General features: G+C 44.3%; 1 protein-coding gene across 2 annotated transcripts in view; it reads right to left on the reverse strand.

The window, feature by feature from the left end:
* The window catches only part of BRF1 (BRF1 general transcription factor IIIB subunit), a 236,285-nt gene that overhangs the window by 177,699 nt on the left and 38,369 nt on the right, over positions 1 to 20,217 (reverse strand). The window lies entirely within an intron of this gene.

A 20,217-nucleotide genomic window follows, 5' to 3' on the forward strand; every position in this document is an offset into this window, starting at 1 on the left:
CTACGTTTTCAAATGTGTCCGCTATTTTTGGGCACTCCATTTGAGACATTAGACTGATTTTCAGAGGGGGCCCAGCATCCCACTGAAGTCAACCAGCGTTTTGGTACTCAGCACCTCGGGGGGGGGGGGGGGGGAAGGATCAGGGCCTAGGTCTCAATTTGTGCAGAACTGAGGCGACCACATTAGTAAACATCAAAACCGTAGGTCCATCCTTCTTCGTTTGGATGAGATAGCATCCACGGTGTGTTAGACACTTTTCCAAACAGAGGAAGATTTGTCCCAAAGAGCTGGAATCTGGCACTTGATCAGCTTCAGAGATGAAGTTCTAAAACAATCTTATTGTGGTACACAACTTTAATTGCAAAAAAATTATACACTTTGTGGCAAATCACCCAAAACTGATGAAATATGAGGTTCTCTTAACAACACACCAAAGCCATAAGGAAAGGAGCTTATGTCAAAGCTTATTCATGGTTGTCACTGATAGGGCAGAACTTCCTTCCTCTGAACATATTCAGAGAACAGGCTTCATTTAAGGTTTAGCTGCCAAACTATGTTGATTCAGGAAAACAAATGTACATCTCTTCTAAGGTGAAGGCACTTTAGATGAGTCATGACAGGAAGTGGCACAGCTGCTAAGACAGCCATGAAAAGCAAGGTCCAGCCCTCTCGCAAAGCTCTAGCTATGGGAAACCATGCTAAGAAGGGAATGTGAGGCTGACTTGGTGGAAAAGATGGGAAAAGTCATGACGAAAAGCATTGGGTTCACTAACATAATCAATGGGTCAGACAGTAACACAAAAAACCACACTTTAGTTCAATACACCAGACAGATGTTTCCACTACATGTTCTTACAGGAAACATGCATCCATTAATTTCACAGAGATATTACAAACTTATAAGCATATTTTATGAGGTGAGTGTAAAATTTGCCACAGGGCTTATCCACAGTTTTTTCAATTAAGGCAATACAACAGTGACAACATAATTGTCACAAAACTACCATATCTGTAATTCTTTACTTTGTGGCAGCTACTAATCAGGCCCTTCATACATAAGCACCACTAACCATATGTTAAGGGCGGTGCATAGTATCTGAAAAACCTTTAAGTCAACAAGAAAATTCTGACTTGGTTCCTGTAAAGACACTCACTGAAATCTAACTATGGTTCAGTGTAACTCATCCCAAGCAGAAAGTTGCACATAAACAGAGAAAAACAGAACTATGTCAACTTCACCTATGCACCAATAGGAGTTATGTACACTCATCAGCCCATAACTGCTCTGGGCAATTATGCCTCACCCCATTTCTGTATTAGACAGGAAGCAAAACAGGTTTCATCTCCAAAGTTTTTTCAGGTATGTATTATATAAGCTATTGGGAGCTGATCCAAAGCCAACTGAAGTTAATAGGAGTTTTTCCAAGAATTTCAGGTCCTTGGTAGCCAAAATATTTCAAATATAGTCTTCTCCCAAAATTAATTTACTGGCTTACATCTCCTCTCTTCCCCTTCATTGTGTTTTCTCCATAGCCTGCACCCTTCCAACAAAACGTCCTCTATTTGTACCAGAGACTTCTCATTCCTCCTTGTTTCCATCTTGCCCTTTTATTCAGGGATCTGCTTTAAACTCCTCCCATTCTACAAGCCCATCATATCAACAACCTTGCTTGTGTCTAAGAATTGTATACGACTCCCTCTGAAAAACACTGACGCCTGCAGAAGTCCCAAGAGACAATTACTTAGGTGCTCCTTTTCCCCAGGAGCTGAGTGCAATGACTCTACGGAGCTCCACACCCAGGTTGATACTGGGGCAATTAGAAAATAAAAAAAATAAATATTGGAGAACCAACTAAATTGTCAAATAATATTGTTAATTAAGGAAATGCAGCAACTGTACAAAAGTGTGTTTGGAGTGTGCACAAGACGCTCACTGATCTGGAGAAACAACCCATTTGGGAAAGATGATCTTTTACTAAGCACTCTATTCAATAATCTTTGTGGGTCTAGTGGAAGATTTAATTCTATGTACTAGCATTTCTTCAGCTTGCTTTTGCACATTTTATTGGTAGTGCACAACACAGAAAAGTAAGATGCTAGAGCAAGAATACTGTAGCACTGCAATCCACCATCAAAAGAACCAATTTCACTCAATGTAGGAAACCTAGAACAAGGAGGAGAACCTTGGAGAGTGGCTACAATGCTTTATGCTGGAGATGTCCTTGCCCCCACCTATAGCACTGGAGGTGGAAGTGTTCTTCTGTTTACATTGTGACCAAGCTCTCAAAGATGTGTATTAACATTTTGCAATCAGTTTCCTATTTCCTTATAGGAAACGAGAGAAGTCATCTTCAATGAAAAACAAAACACCATAAACCCACAGAAGTAGTAAATTCCATTTTCCCCAGTAAACCTAGTATGAGGCTGATATAATTTAAAACAGTTTGGGAACATGAGTGTTTCTGGTTGGATTTATCAATAGCGAAAACTTCACAGTTACCACCAAGTAGGTAAAAACTTTCAGACTCTCCATCTAACTTGCTCTTCATTTCAAAGAGGTGGCTTGACGTTTTCTTGGCCTCACTATTTACATGCAAGGACTCTGCCACCTTATGTAATAAGTTAGTTCACCCTTGCCCTTTAATGCCACTTCTTTGGACAGGTTTCAGAGTAACAGCCGTGTTAGTCTGTATTCGCAAAAAGAAAAGGAGTACTTGTGGCACCTTAGAGACTAACCAATTTATTTGAGCATAAGCTTTCGTGAGCTACAGCTCTGAAGTGAGCTGTAGCTCACGAAAGCTTATGCTCAAATAAATTGGTTAGTCTCTAAGGTGCCACAAGTACTCCTTTTCTTTTTACTTCTTTAGACAGTATTTCCCAAAATACTAACTGCCAAATACAACAGCTTTAATGGTAGGAAAGTAAACTAAAATCACACAGAAATTGTGCCCATTCTCTACCCAGGTCTTTAAATCATAACAATCACACTGATAAATGCAGATCTTTCTTTCGCTTTCTATTCAGGATGTGCCCTATAGCGATGTGATGACTCACCGGTGCGCACCTCCAGCTGGTTGTCTTGGAATTACCTCTTTTCCAGCTTTCAGAGTGCCTTCTTCAGGCTGGTGGCTTGCCTACCACTGACATCCATGTGCCTCCCGGACCCTGGTGCCCTTTACCCTGGGGTTCTGCCCCAGAAGTACTCCCATACTGTGAGTCTCCCCTCCCATAGGAACCCCCAACCCTCTAAACCCACCTTGCCTCAGTGGCTACTGCCAGTCATCATCCAGCCCCCTTTCCCTGGGGCGGACTGCAATCTGTAATGGCCACTCATCACTGGCAAGCGGTTAGGACCAGCTGCCTCTGCCTGTTCCCAGGCTGCCCCTCTGCAGCCCCAGTACCTTTCTGGGCCTTTACCAAGGCCTGCAGCCTGGGGGTTTACCAGGCTGGAGCTCCCCAGCTCCCTTTGCCCTTCCCTGGCACTGCTCCACTCTGCTCTAGGTACCTTGCTCCCAAGCAGCTAGCCCTTCCCACTCCAGGACTAGAGTGACACTCCTCCAGCTTCTGGCCCACAGCCCTCTTATAAGGGCCAGCTGGGCCCTGATTAAGCCAGTCATACCTGTGGTCAGCTTCCCCTAGCTGTTCCTAATCCTTTTCACTGCTGCAGCCCTCTCCAGGGCTGCTTTTAACCCCTTCAGGGCCAGAGCGGGGTAACCACCCCACTACATGCCCATTTTAAACTTCAGTTTCAGTTAAGATGGGGCACAATAGTTGGCAATTAGGCTTCTAGCTTCTTATAAAGGGAACACAAAGTATCTTGTATTCCTTTTAGCTCCTTCCTATACGCCAAGACTGAAGCATCTTCACTTAAAAGATATCAAGAACAAACCTTACCTAGTAAATCTTGTTGTTGCCCTAACACACCAAAGCAGACTAATGTGTTTTGCCTATCTTCCATTCCATTCTGCCTACCTCACCCGTCTGATAACTTCCAGGGCTGTAATATGTAACTCTGAATTTGATTTGTTACCAATACTATATCAATTTAACTTTTCACTTTTGAAGGGCAGGTGCCTGTAACCACCTAACTAGGGCATGAGAAAAGAATCTGCTGGAACAAATTTTCTATCCCATGCCTTTGTTGCCACAAGCACAAACAAATGAAATATGAGTAGCAAGTCTTCAGTGGATAAATATATATGGAGGGGAAGACTTGAAAACACATCCAATGAAGCCAAAATAAATACCTTCCAGACCAACAATAAACTAAAATTCAGTATTTAATACCATAGTAAATAATTGAATGGAGAAAGGAGGATAAATACACTACCTCCTTGAGGACTCGCTGCCTGAAGGCCGAGTACAAGGCATAAGCTGGCTATACTGCTTTGTAAAAATATGCAGACATCTCCTGGCTGTTCTCCTTACTCAAAGATGTTGCTACAGCTCTAGTGGAGTGGGTTACAATTTTATAAGGACAATTTACTCAATTCCTTGTAGGACTGGTAAATGCAAAATTTAAACCCCGTAAGAAGGCCTATGAAGGAGGTTACAAAAAGTTTGAGCTTGATTCAAAGCTGAAGCAGAAACTAGTGGATGCAAAGAGGGGGCAGAGATGGTCTGAATGATAGGCAAAGATGCTAATGGCATCATTTTCTATGGACTGGAGGTAGAAAATATGGATGTCAAGAAGGTCTTGAGAGGAGTAATTAAAGCAGATGATGAGAGGAGGACCTGGCACAAGAATTTTTAGCATTAGAAGAAAAGAACAGTTTGTAGAAATGATGCAGAGAAATGGCAGGACTTACAACACTGTCTGGGTATGTGGGGCAAGGAAGGGGGAGGAGTCAAAGACAACTCCCAGGGTATGAATTTGAGTGCTGGAGAGGAAGGTGGTTGATGGTGAGGGTAGAAAAGCAGTTTGGTTTTGGTCACATTAAGATTTAATAGAACTTGTTAGCTCCATTTTTTTTTAAATGTTTATTTTTTCCTCACTGTCTGAATAAATTAACGAAGGAAGAGAAAAAGGACACTGAAGGAGAGGAAGAGAAAAGAAAAAACTGAGTGGTGCATAGTGTGTGGACTGTAAGGAAAAGAGGGAGGATGTTGGATGATACAATCAATAAGCAGATGGAAAAGAACATCCGGAGTTCAAATAGTAAAAAGCAGGCTAACACTGACATCAAAGTGCTGCAAAGGGAAAGAGTGAGACCCGTCCCTGGGCCTCTTCCTGCTCCACTGCTGCAGTTCCCAGCCCTTGGTGGGGAAATCCCTGCTACTTCCCACATCTTGATGAGCTGCTGATGCTGTTTACTCAAACTAAGCTGTGTTAATCAGAATTTGTAAACTCAACTGTAAAAGGTTGATTGATTACTCTGTAATCCAAACTAATTTAGGTTGTTCATGATTAATTTTGAAAGCACATTTTTAATAGAAGTTGTGTTATCTGATATTTTTTCACCCAAGAAGATTCTACTGCTGAGATAAAATAAATACATGTTTAATCCTTAAACAGCTGAAAGGCTGTCTTGCTAGTGAGAAGTGTGAACACACATTTATCTTTAATGAAAGGTATTCCTTAGCTATCTGGCATTAAAGGATTAGAAAGAAAAAAATCACTCCAAGCACTTCAAGACAGAGCTATTGATCATAACAGTGCATTGTTCTTCACTCCTATCAAAGCTTATTTATGTTTGGTTTTAATCTCTCTATTTTGTTTGGACAGTGTTTTTACATCAGATCACGTTTATATTCACATTTTAAAATGGCATAATTATTCTTAGTGATTTCTACAATGCATGTCTACCATTTATAAGTCAGTTGTTACCCTTCCCACAACAGATGGCACGTTACTGCTAATCTGCACACTTACTCCATCACCCATCTACGTACGTCACTTCTAGATTGTTCTGGGCAGAGGAGGAGATTTGCTTATGACTAGTGATCCGACAGTTTTAGAAAAGATTGCTTTTTCCCCATGATTTTAAAAGATTTTTTCAGCCATGCCAAAAATGTCAGAACTTGCTCTACAGAAGTTATAAACCACATTGCATTTAACAAAAAATAAATTTCATAAATCAGCAAACTGAAGAAAATTCAAAGTTACAGCTCATTGTCCATAGATAATTTTCCCAGGCAAATGCCATCAATTTCTGCAGAATCTGAACTTCTGTTTCATTTTAAACACTAAAAGCTACGTTTCTATGCTATGTAAAACCTTTCAATATAAACAGAGTACAAACTGATGCAGTGGCATCGGTCTGCTAGCAGTCAGCTCCAGTGACTGTGCAGATGGTGAGAGGTTTTCTAAACTGCAGCAGAGTGAAAACTAACAAGAGCCTTGAGTTCTTGAGAATCCTGTGGGCAACAGTGAAACTGAAAAGAATCCTGTTAATTACATTCTGCAGCAGTCTGGGAGACCAGGAACAGTAGCAGAGGAGCCAGGCGTTGGAGTTATGCAATGAGGAACTACAAACTTATGCTGGAGAAAGGATAGAGCAACAAAAATATTCCCCATTGCAGCAGCTATATAGCTGAGACAGAGATAGATATAACACTCCATATCTCAGCAGCCACGAGCCTAGAGGAAAAGGAGTAACAGATACTCCTCCAATCAAGTCACAGAAACCATGGGTCTTCAGATTTATCAGATGTCTACGAGATGGAGGCTGATATGAAAGATGAAGAAGCCTCTGGGAAGTCCAGGGGAAAACACCCTGGCACATAAGAATGACCATACTGGATCAGACCAGTGGTCCAGTATCTTGTCTCTGACAGTGGACAGTGCTTCAGAGAGAATGAACAGAACAGGGCATCTAGCCCAGTATCCTGTCTTCTGGCAGTGACAAGTGCCAAACACTTCAGAGTGAATGAACAGATCAAGGCAATTATCAAGTGATCCATCCCATCATCCAGCCCCAGTTTCTGGCAGTCAGAGGTTTAGGGATGCCCAGGGCATAGGGTTGCATCCCTAACCATCTTGGTTAATATCCACTGATGTGCCTATGCTCCATTAACTGATCTAATTCTTTTTGAATGAGAGTCAACAATGTGATGCACTTGCAAAAAAGATTAATATTCTGGGGTGTATTAACAGGCGTGTCATACACAAGACACAGGAGGTAACCGTCCCACTCTACTCAGCACAGGTGAGGCTTGAGCTGGAGTACTGTGTCCAATTCTAGGTGCCAAACTTTAAGAAAGATGTGGACAAATTGGAGGGAGTCCAGAGAAAAGCAACAAAAATAATAAAACGTTTAGAAAACCTGACCTGCTAGGAAAGGTTAAAAAAGTAGGCATGTTTAAGTCTTAAGAAAAGAAGACTGAGGGGGAATCTGATAGTCTTCAAATATGTTAAGGGCTGTTATAAAGAGGACGTTATCCTCCATGTCCACTGAAGGTAGGACAAGTAGTAGTGGGCTTAATCTGCAGCAAGGGTGATCTATGTTAGATATTAGGAAAAGCTTTCTAACGATAGCAAAGCTCCGGAATACGCTTCCAAGAGAGGTTGTGGAATCCCAATCACTGGAGGTTCTTAAGTACAATTTAGACAAACACCTGTTAGGGATGGGTCTAAGTTTACTTGGTCCTGCTTCAGTGCAGGGGGCTGGACTTAATGACTGAAAGGCTCCTTCCAGACCTACATTTCTATGATTCTATGGTGGATGAGGAGGCAAAAAACATAATGGGGGGGGTGGGGGGGTTTGATGAGAAAATAATAGAGTTACTGAAAACTACACAAGAGATAAACATTAGCTACAATGGAAAGATAAAGAAAGAAAAGTGAAGGGAAGCCAGGAAGGAAAAGGAGGTATAACAAAAGTAAGATGTCTAAAGTTTAATACAGATTTAGAATATTTTATATATAAAAGATGATTGACAGCAGTGCCCAGCTGTTCTATTCCCTCACACAGAAGAGGGCTGGTGGCACAAAACTTGGTCCTGAGGGTAGTAGGTGTCAGGTAATTTTTCTTGAAGTCCTAATTAAACTCTATCCTTAATTTATCACCTTCCAACTGGTGTGGCAGAGCTCCGACCTTGTCCCCATGGGTCCCACGCTTCCAGGGCGGTTTATGCTAGCTTCAGAGGCTCACTGCAAGCCTCCACATAGCTCCTCTCTCTCTAGGGCCAGGAATATAGTTTACTGAGCCCTTTTCATCATAAGCCAGCAAGGAGGTTGGTGAGAGAACTCCCACAGTCTCTGTTGCTCCTACAGCCTCATAACAAAACAGTTTAGCCTCCTGTCCTGACAGGGGCCTGTTTTCCCCTCCCAGGAGGTGTTTCTGTAGTGGTGGGTTGCATGGGAACCTGGGCCCGCCCTCTACTCTGAGTTCCGGCCTAGGGACCCTAATGGTAGCAGCTGTTGGCAGCCAACCTTTTACTGCCAGAGTTGCTACATTTCCCTGGGCCACTTCTCTCCTGCTTCTCCCTTCTTCACCCTTACCAATGACTTGAAGGTGTCTTTATTAACCAGCCCTTCAACCGCATTTCCTCTCCTCTGCCTGACTGGAATGATCCGTCTTATAGTATCAGAGGGGGCTTAATTAGAGTCAGGTGGTCACATTAGCTTAATGGCCTCACCTGACTCTTTTTAGGTTAATTGGAGTCAGGTGTTCTCATTAGCCTGGAGCAGCCCCTGCTCTGGTCAGTCAGGGAACAGAAAACTGTTAATCCAGTGGCCAGTATATCTGCCTTCTGCTACTCTGCTGTACCCAACTGGCCTGGGTCTATCACACTGGATATTGCAGTTACAGATGTTACATATGAATTTCACTACATGTAAATGATGGAGAAAGTTAATGACTGAGCTTCAGCCTCCACGTTTAAATTTCCCTTCTTTTAACTGCTAGTCTTAGATTAAAAATAAATTCAGGCTAAATTGCAATGAGTCTTGGCTGTAAAATGATGTGCCCTGGTGATGTTATTTATCAAACCAGTCTTGAATGCTATCTGTTGCGGCTTTGAACTGAAAGATTTGTGCTTAAAGAGTGTGTGGCACATATTTCATTAGAATTACAATTCCAAAATTTCTTCAGATTTTCAGACTGCGCAAGCAAAGATTTCTTAAAATGTAATATGAAAACTATGTACTTCAGCATGGCTGGTATGCCCCATAACAGAAAATAGTGTTAGCCCATTTATATGGGTAATGTCTGTCTGAATATGAAAATACATTTAATCCTTGCCATTCATTTGAATCTACCCACACTTTTGCATCGATGACCTCTCTGGAAGGAAGGGGGGGGTCTTTATTCTTCCCTTACATTCCTAATCTAGCTAACAAAAAGCAGAAAAACAAACAAAAGAACATAGAAACAGCCACACTGGGTCAGACCAAAGGTCCACCTAGCCCAGTATCCTGACTTCCGACAGTGGCCAATGCCAGCTGTCCCAGAAGGAATTAACAGAATGTAATCATCAAGCGATCCATCCCATCACCCATTCCCAGCTTCTGGCAAACAGAAGCTAGGGACACCAGCCCTCCCATCCTGGCTAACAGCCATTGATGGACCTATCCTCCATGAATTTATCTAGTTCTTTTTTGAACCCTGTTATAGTCTTGGCCTCCACAACATCTTCTGGCAAGGAGTTCCACAGGCTGACTGTGCATTGTGTGAAAAAATACTTCTTTTTGTTTGTTTTAAACCTGCTGCCTATTAATTTTATTTGGTGACCCCAAGTTCTCGTATTATGAGGAGGAGTAAATAACACTTCCTTATTTACTTTCTCCACACCAGTCATGATTAGAATAGTCCGCCACCTGAGGCGGCCCTGCGGTGCTGGTGGGCTCACTTGATCTTTAGCTGTTGGGGCTGCTTCGGGTACTGATGGCCCTAGAAAAGGTCAGTACCTTTCCCAGGGTTCAGGGCAAATCTAGGAGGGCTGAGGGGGTCTGACCTCAGTGGTACCACCGTGAAGCCCCAAAGTGGGCGCATGGCCTGACATAGGTCCTTTGCTCACAGTTCCCTTGTTTTTCAGTGCCAGGGGGCTCCTTTTCTTTTGCCCCTTCTTCAGCACTGGCGAGGGGAAATGGTGCTGGGCGGAGCCTGGTGCTGGTGGTGCGCTCCACACCAAAGGCGAAGTACTCAGCGTGGGGTCCACAGTGGAGGGCTCCAATACAGGGAAAGCACAGCCTCCATGAGGAGGGCCTTCAAGCGGATATCCTGCTCCTTCTGTGTTTGAGTTCGAAAGTTTTTACAGATCCGACACTTATCTTTCCTATGGGATTCCCCCAAACACATCAGGCAGCTGTCATGGGAATCCCTAATAGGCATTTTCCTGCTCTATGTTGAGCATGACTTGAAGCCGCCGGGAGAGCGGGGCATGCCCCGTTCGGGGACGAACTCCCAGCCAGAACTCTACGTACACTAACCTAACTCTACTAAACTATGTACAGATAAGAGAACAAAAGGCTATAAAGAACTGCTAATGCTTTTGCAATCTGCAAGACAAGACACTCCAACCAACCATCACGGTCATTAAGAAGGAATTGAGAGGGCATGGGTCAGTGGTGCTTAATATACAGATGCATGAACGCGGCACTCAAGGGGGTGCCGCAGCCAACCCCACGGATACTGCTAAAGCAGAAATCTCCGACAACTGTGCATGTGGGCGTGCACGCACCTAGAATGGAATCGACATGAGCAAGCACTCGAAGAACAAGATCATCCTCTAAATATGGATATCCAGAATTAGTTAAATTATTTATACTCCGTATTCCCTGGGGCTGTAAGGCATGGAGAAGACTTCTGCTGAAAATGAGTACTGGTTAAAGACAGGATGGCCAATATGTAGAAGCATTTGGTTAATTTACATATTGATGGCCATGTGGTTGCCTATCAGAGCTCATTGCAGAGATGAAGACTCCTCCGCGCTGAGACTGTAAGTGCTCCTAAGGAATGGACTTTGCTTGACAGAAGGAAGAACCTTTACTGAATTTACTTTGGGAATGAATCCTATGATAGCTGTGAGAACAATTTGTCTGAATTAAAAATATAATACTGGATATCATTAGAGAAAGCTCCCATCTTCATACGATTGTCAGATTGAAGATAGCCATTATTAAAGTCTACTTTAATGGATGGAATATAGGATGACAACTTATTGGGGTGAATTGGGGTAGCATTATAAGAACCATTATGAGGCTCCAAGGTTGTGCTCTATGACCTTGTGGTCTGGAATCAGGGTATTTGTCTCAAGGAAGCATTTAATGTGAGGATTTGTATAGACCTTTTTCTTTTTCTCCAATTTAATCATGAAAATCATTCAGGCTCATTAACATAATAGAACTTCTTAGGGAATCACCTATTTGAATATAATTATATAACTTGCTTTGTGGTATTCTCTGTTAATGATTTTTTTCCTTTTAAGAAGGAATCTCTTTGCTTCACTTTTCTTATATTCCAACTCAGAAGCCTTTTTGGGTTGAAAAGTTAGGCAAAAAAATGCTGCCAGTTGACTGATGAATGATTATATAAATCAATCACCTTTAGCTTTTTTATTTTCATCAGTTATAGACCAAGGTTTTCAAACCTGAGTGCCTGAAGGTAAGCTTCTAAATACATTTTAGGTTCCTAAATGTAAGACTGTTTTTCAAAAGGTGCTGAGCAATTGCATCTCACACTGAAGTCAGAGATTTCAGCCCCATTTGTGGATGAGCAATAGCTCTTTGCTACTCAGCAGATCTACCAAAAAGCAGAGGGGCAAATCGTTACTACTTATTTAGGGTGTCTAGTTTGCAGTTTAAACCAATAATCACCAATGCAAAAACTGGAGAATCCATATTTATAAAACTCACACCAAAAAATTAATTTTTGAAATGCTGCACTTTCCATTTCAGAAAATGTCTTTTTTTTAACTAGAAAGTATGAAACAAGAAATATATCCATGATTTATTATCAGAAAACGCTCAAAGCAAGCCAGCATTTGATTTTTATTTCATATCCTACAGTTACAATGTTCAATTGACGACAGAAAGAAGTATAGCTGATTAATTCTTTTTTGATTAAAAGAAAAATGTAGACAGCTCTCACTTCTATTTGTGTAAATCTAAAATAATATATATTATACCCAGAGTGGTTATGACATTGACAATATTTAAGCTTTTAAGAGCATTACCAGTTATAAGCCTGTTTTCAGTTACTCATAACTTTCTATATTTTTAAACCCATTTGTCTGATGAGTTCTAGGCTTAGTCTCTGTCCATTGATGGTCCATTCCCTCCATGTTTGCTTAAAAATGGGTCAGGTGTTTGAGTACAAGGACAACAAACCTCACTATTTGATAAGAAAGTATTTACAGCTCCCATGATTTCCCATCCTAATGCAATTCCCAGAGCCTGACCCTTACTAGCTTGTTTCCCCAGATAACTTGTCTCCTAGGACTCTACATAGTGGAGCTATCATCCTACCGGCAACTCATACTTAATACGGAATAGCTTTGGAGAAAACTGAATGGAACTTGGTTTTTCTCTGTATGATCCTTCCCCCGGTTCAAAGACTTCCTAAGTAGGGGAAACAGCCATAAGCTCACTGAACAGAGTACAACAGAGGGGGGAAAAGTCAGGCATTAGAGACTTAGAATTTCTATAGAAGCCTCCTCCTGTAGCAAACTGGAATTTATCTTACCTTCAAAAGTCCGAAGCTTGTGTACCTAAACTAAATGCCATCCAACAAACATAATTCTAAAGTTACTTCCAACTTATATATACAAACATGATTCTTCAGTCTGAGTCCCTTTGATGAAAGATGTATGAGGCAGCTATTGTTATATCCGCTACTATTTGGCAGAGGAGTAGGGGCCTTGTAAGTCAACTTCCCAATGAAGAAATCACTGGTCTGTAGTATGGGTATAGTACTAGTGCAACTTATTGTATTTACACATTACATCAGTCCTAGAACAGAGATAACGGCATACAGGCAATCCCTTTCCAAACTCTCGATCAAACACCAACTCTCGGTTTTCAGGGAGCAGCAGCTCTGCCTCAAGAAATGACTTCGAGATTAAGGACAGAGCGAATTCCCTTTTTGCTTGTCACAGCTGCCAAATAAACTACCAGGGGACCAACACCACTACAACATTTTATTCCAAGACTGTTTCCTTATATGCTAGTAAAAACTTGTAAAAATGTGTGTAACAGCACTATCTAGTGACCTTTGCTATAAGAATATTTTAAAACATTACTGTGCATTCTCTCTATTAATGTGGGATTTGAGTAGAAGAGCTGATTTTAATTCTGGTCATGAATAATCTGAAAAATGTCAATCAAAATGCATGCCTCAATAAACAGAGTAACAGCTTGAGACCCCACTAAAAAAAGAGCAATTCTTTTTAGTGCTAGGTTTAGTCAATTTCTGCTGGTAAGTAGGGAAAGCTCTCAACAGCCAATTTAAGAAATTTAGGCATTCCTACGAATGCTTTAATATATCAAAGTTGATTTATCATTTGTCTAAAGAACAGTTTTATGTTCTGTACTAAAGGACATCTCTGAACTAGTGGCAGTCGAGCCCAGGTTATTAAAGTGACAGCCTTTAAAGCGGTTAAGAGTTAAGCAAAATGAATGAACCACTTCAAAACGTATAGGAAATGTGTCTACATTTAAACAACTGTTTTAGAAATATTGTTAGGCTATTAAACTCCATTGCTGTTCAAGATGAAGTGTCAGAGAGCATTTAATATCACATTGAAAATTCTTCAGAGAGCTTGAAATGGAAAAGTGCTTCCTAAAGATGCAGCCCATCTAAAACAAAAAAGGCCTGGTCTACACTACAAGTTTATGTCGGATTTAGCAGCGTTAAATCAAATTAACACTGCACCCATCCACACAAGAAAGCCATTTTTTTCGACATAAAGAGCTCTGAGAACCAATTTCTGTACTCCTCCCCAATGAGGGGATTAGTGCTGAAATTGACATCGCTGTTTCGAATTAGGATTAGTGTGGATACAATTCAAAGGTATTGGCCTCCGAGAGCTATCCCACAGTGCACCATTGTGACCGCTCTGGACAGCACTCTGAAGCACTGGCCAGGTGTACAGGAAAAGCCCCGGGAACTTTTGAATCTCATTTCCTGTTTGGCCAGGCGAGCTCATCAGCACATGACCATACAGTCCCAGAATCGAAAAAGAGCTCAAGTATGGACCAAACGGGAGGTACTAGATATGACCGCTGTGTGGGGAGAGGAATCTGTGCTATCAGAACTATGTTCCAAAAGATGAAATGCCAAAACATTTCAAAAAATCTCCAAGGCCATGAGGGACAGACGCTACAGCAGGGACGCAACACAGTGCCGCATGAAACTTAAGGAGCTCAGACAAGCATACCAGAAAACCAAAGAATCAAACGGCCACTCCGGGACAGAGCCCCAGACAAGCCACTTCTACGCTGAGTTGCATGCAACTCCTGGGGGGGGGGAGGGAGGATTGCGGGGAGCACCACCACTACCCCACCCCTGTCCATGGACTCCAATGATGGGGTACTCTCCGCCATGCCTGAGGATTTTGCGGATGGGGAAGATGAGGACGACGACGACGAGCTTGAGGAGAGCACACAGCACACCATTCTCCCCGAAAGCCAGGATCTTTTTATCACCCTGACTGAAATACCCTCCCAACCCAACAAAGCCTGAGAAGGGACCTCTGGTGAGCGTACCTTTTCACATATAATACATGTTATAAAAGCAAGCATATTTTAATGATTAAGTAGCCCTGAGGACTTGGGATGCATTCGTGGCCAGTACAGTTACTGAAAAGTCTGTTAACATGTCTGGGGATGGAGTGGAAATCCTCCAGGGACATATCCATGAAGCTCTCCTGGAGGTACTCTAAAAGCCTTTGCAGAAGGTTTCTGGGGAGAGCAGCCTTATTCCGTCCTCCATGGTAGGACACTTTACCACGCCATGCTAGTAGCAAGTAATCGGTATCATTGCATGACAAAGCCTGGCAGCGTATGGTCCCAGTGTTTGCTGGCATTCAAGCAACATCCTTCCTTCTCTCTCTTTGTTATTCTCAGGAGAGTGATATCGTTCATGGTAACCTGGTTGAAATAGAGGAATTTAATTAAGGGTACATTCAGAGGTGGCTGTTCCTACTGGACTGTTTGCCTATGGCTGAAAAGAAATCCTCCCCACAGTTAGCTACATGGGGATGGGGCCCATTGGCGCTGAGCTGTTCGCATTTGGCTAGCAGGGATCTTCCCTGATACCAGCCACGTGGTGGGGTGAGGGATAAAGCGATCATCCCAGAGAACTGGATGGGGGTGGGGGGTTAGTTTGGTTTCTGCTGCTGCACGTTAATAGGAAAATCGCAGCACTAAATGGCCAACTCAATGTGCTTTGCTTGGTATGGGAGAGGAGGGTGCTGCTGTTATGAAGATTGCAGAAGGCGAAAGACTATGGCTTACCATGGCCACCAGCAAGCCGAATTCTGTTGCCTGGCCCTGTGTGGGTGACCTCAAACTCCAAAGCCGCAGGCACTCAATATAAGATGCAAAATGCGACCTTGTACCAAAATCACATGTGCTATGTAATGTGAATAGCATTGTTCATTGTGAAAGAGTATAGCCATTGCTCTGTAAAATGTATTTTTTTAAATACTTCACTCCGTTTTTTTCCTCCAGCAGCTGCAAATGTTTCAAGCCTCCATCCCAAAGGCTATCTCAGGTAAGGCGGCAAAAAAACCGCACACGCGATGAAATGTTCTCTGAGCTCATGCAGTCGTCCAGCACTGACAGAGCTCAGCAGAATGTGTGGAGGGACACAACAGCAGAGTACAGGAAAGTGGCCAATGAACGTGAGGAGAGGTGGCGGCAGGAAGATCAGAGAAGGCATGAGGCAACGCTGGGGCTACTGCTGGATCAAACGAACATGCTCCGGTGTCTGGTGGAGGTTCATGAATGACAGCAGAATCAGACTGCCGCTGCAGCCCCTCTTTAACCACCCTCCCTCCTCCCCAAGTTCCATAGCCTCCTCACCCAGACACCCAAGAACGCAGGGGGGAGGCTCTGGGTACCCAACCACTCCACCCCAGTGGACAGCCCAAGCAACAAAAGGCTGTCATTCAACTAGTTTTAAAGTGGCCTTTTCCTTCCCTCCTATCCTCCTCTCACACCCCACCCGGGCTACCTTGTGAGTTATCTCCCTATTTTTATAGTCAATTAATAAAGAATACACATTTTTTAAATGATAGTGACTTTATTTCCTTTGCAAGCAAGCTGTGATCGAAGGGTGGGGGAGGGCGGGTGGCTTACAGGGAATTTAGAGGCAACCAAGGGGGCGGGTTTTCATCAAGGAGAAACAAACAGAAGTGTCACAGAGTACCCTGGGCAGTCATGAAACTGGTTTTCAAAGCTTCTCTGATGCGCAGCACTTCCTCCTGTGATCTTCTAACCACCCTGGTGTCTGGCTGCGCATATTCAGCAGCCAGGAGATTTGCCTTAACCTCCCACTCTGCCATAAACGTCTCCCCCATACTCTCACAGAGATTGTGGAGCACGCAGCAAGCAACAATGACAATGGGAATACTGGTTTCACCGAGGTCTGAGCGAGTCAGTAAACCTACACTTGCCACGGTACAGTGGACGCACACCGCCGAATTAATGTGCTTAGTGTGGATGCATGCACTCTACTTTATACAATCTGTTCCCAAAAATTGACTTCTGTAAAATCAGAGTACTTTCATAGTGTAGACATGGCAAAAGGCAGTGACAAAAATCCTATTAGAACAAGATATTTCTCATCTTTTTCCTTTTTAAATTGCATGGATAAATTATCAGTCAGCCCAGCTGGGGGAAGGAGGGAAAGATGTATATAGGCCTGAGGCACTGCAAGAAGTGTGTCCATCTGCTAGCAGCAGTCAATGAACAGAACATTTTTTAAAAGCCTCCCACCCAACTTCAGTCAAGCCAAAATACTGGCAGGCAGGCAGGCAGAAACCACCACCACCACCACCCTCCACTCTGACTGCGAAGGCTTGCAAGTACCAGGACTGTGGTATACAAATATACATGTAAAAAAACACTGTTGAATCAAAGGGTGAATTGATTTCAGCTGCAAACCTCTCTGTCAATGAGAACACATTTATTCTTTTCAGACCAAGGATGCTGACAAACTTCAAAAAATTAGATTTTACTTCATAGGCTGCCAATAGAGACAAGAAAAAGTTTATCCAGTCTGTGGGGAAATATTGTCGTTTTGGGCATCCAGCTCACTGCTTTACTATCAAGATACACAGTTAAAAGACATTACACTGACAGCACACAAAATCAAAATCTTCACCACCCACAAAACGAATATAGAAAAGAAATTGAAGTGGGTCAAATTCTCCTGAGCCAAGTCAAGAAAACTGTTTGCCCATGAATGCTCCATGGGAAAAGGAATCCTTCCCCACAGCTTGTAGAATCCCAGCAAATTTACTCTAGAGCACCATTTCTCACTTGAGGCCACCAGGGGATTTCCCTGAAGCCACAACAGCTTCCTGGGCAGTTATGGGGGGGGGGGTGAGGGGGAGAGGGGCCAGCAGCAGCAAAGCATCAGCCCCTCCCCCTTCCACTCCCTCCTTGTTGCTCCTTGATGTGCCACTCTGAACATCTCTGGAGACAGGTGAAGGAGTAAGGGGAGTTCTCTACCTTTAGGAGAGAAGGGGAACTTAGGGAGCCTTAGTGGGGCTCGGACTTCAGCCTTGGGGTGGTTGGGCGGTGGAGACTTAGGGAGCCTGGCTGCAGACTACTGCTCCAGCCGCCAAACCCTGGCCACACAGCAGGGGGCTCCAATCCCTGGCTCTGGCCGTGTGGCACTGACCCCCAATCCCGCCGATGGCCACTGGCCCCAGCACTGACCCATCTGCGTGCTCCGACCCCAAGCCCTAGTCACTGACCACAGGTGCCAGCCCTAGGCGATGACCCTGAGCTCCAGCAGCTGCCGGCCCTGGGTGCAGATCTCCGGTGCTGGCCTTGGGCCCAGGGGTGCTGGCTCTGGATGCTGACCCCTAGCCCTGGCCATGCGGCAACAGGTGCAGACCCAAAGCGCCAGCCTCAAACCCTGGCAGCAGCCAACCCCCAGCCGTGCGCTCCGACCCCCAGCCCTGGCCGCCGACCCCAGGCACTGCTCCTGGATGTCAACCCTAGGTTCCGGCAGGTGCTGGCCATGGGTGCCAATTCCCAGCCCCAGACGCAAGACCAAGCCCCTACAGCTCCCATTGGCTGGGAACAGGGAACTATGGCCAATGGGAGCTGCAGTGCACAAAGACACGTGTCCCCCTCAGGGAAGCAGGGGCACACTGGCTGCTTCTGGGAGCCGTGTGGGGCCAGGGCAGGCAGGGAACCTGCCTTAGCCCTGCTGTACCACTGACCAGGAGCCACCCAAGGTAAATGCTGCCCGGCTGGAGCCCTCACCCCAACCCTCAGCCCCCTCCCGGAGACAGCACCCCGAACCCTCTCCTGCACCCCAGCACCCTGCCCCAGCCCTGAGCCCCCTCCCTGAGCCTGCACTCCCTCCTGCAACCCAGCACTGCCCCAGCCCAGAGCCCCCTCCTGCACCCAAACTCCCTCCCAGAGCTTGCACCCCTCACCCCCTCCTGCACCCCGACCCTTGCCCCAGCCCAGTGAAAGTGAGTGAGGGTGGGGAAGAGTGAGCGACGGCACGAGGGGGGATGGAGGGAGCTGGACGGGGCCTCGGGGAAGGGACGGGGTAGATCCTGGTTCGCACTTAAATTCAAAAAGTGATCTTGTGTGTAAAAAAGTTGGAGACCACTGATATACATGTATATTTATTTGTTTTTCCTAAAGTTAATTAAGTATTTGAGGAAGAAGTGTCAGTGCGGCCACCAGCAACCCACCCCTCCAAACATGTGGTGGCGGGGGTCCCCCATCCATCGCGCCTGGCCTCTGTTGTCCATCAGCAAGAGTTGGTGGCCACACTCTGAGGACACCAAAAAATTTGTTGCAAGAATCCCTGCTCTACAGTCACTACTGCAGTGTGATAGGGCATGGCTGCCTTGCTGGCCAAGCGTAGTGTGGCTGGCATTGCCTGCCTCAGTTTCCCTCCACAAAGTTGGCTTCCTCTACTTCTCACACATCAATGCCAAATGATAAAGTTAACCCCATCTAGGGTAGAAAAATCCAGCTAAAATATCCCAAACAAACAAAAAGGATCTTCTGCCCTCTAGGCCCTGTTCCCAGACCCTTTGAGAGTCTTTCAGGCTCTGGGATAGAGCACTCTTTCTCTGCTGGGCTCTGTTCCTTGCATCCTTCCCTTGCTCCGGTACAACGCACTGGGCCTCCAGAACGGCTGCTCTTGAGTACCAGGCCTCCTGCAGGCTCAGGATATTCCACAGCAGCCTTCTATTTGCTCTGGTTCCAACCCCCAGACAAATCTCAGTCCAACAAAGGCCCAGCTGACCATTAAGCGATCATCTGACCCGATTTAGTCCTACCCACTCAGGCTGGGAAGCAATTCATTATGGGACAGGTGTGGCAGGTCCCATCTCCCCTTAAAGGGGTGAGTCACTCTGCAGTTTCTGCAGCAGATACATCACCCATATCCAGCAGGCCCATGAATTTGACATGTATAGTCAAAGATCTATGGCCCCATCCATCCCCAAAAATCCTTTGCATACTACCACTGAAAGGGCCCAACAGAGTATACCTCTGAAGCGTGTAAAATGTGAAACCCACTGCGTACACTCCCCATGTCCTCCTCCATGCAGCAGAATCACACTAGTCTTGTATTAGTGGCCTTTGGCCAGTACATGCCCATGGGCGTGGTAGGATGTAACCCAGTGAAAGCATCCTTACACCATCCTGCTAAAATGTCTCAAGCTCATTCAGTGAAGTGAACTGAGAGTACATTTTCAATGTGTCCAGTGAGGAAGTAGGGGCTGCAAAAAATGTTGTACATATAGATGAGATTTTTCTCACAGAAATTATGAGTTAGTTTGCCTGTGAAGTCACCAGTCACATCTCAAACACATATTAAATAAATGCTTATGGATGATCATCATGCCCTGCAGCACATTACAGTTATACTGAACAAGTGCTTCTTCACGAGCTATGTCTGCTCATAAGCCATTAGGATGTGTTAGAGGATCTCTTATAATATGGCCAACCTGAATAATAGTTCACTGCATAAAACAAGTGGATATTTTAAGCACTCTGTATGCAGTACATGACTTAACATTAAACTACTCAGACTGTAAATGTGAACTGTTCTTTTAAGTACAGTTTCA

Source organism: Lepidochelys olivacea (assembly GCF_965140295.1).
Source record: "Lepidochelys olivacea isolate rLepOli2 genome assembly, chromosome: 6".
Classification (NCBI taxonomy): domain Eukaryota; kingdom Metazoa; phylum Chordata; order Testudines; family Cheloniidae; genus Lepidochelys; species Lepidochelys olivacea.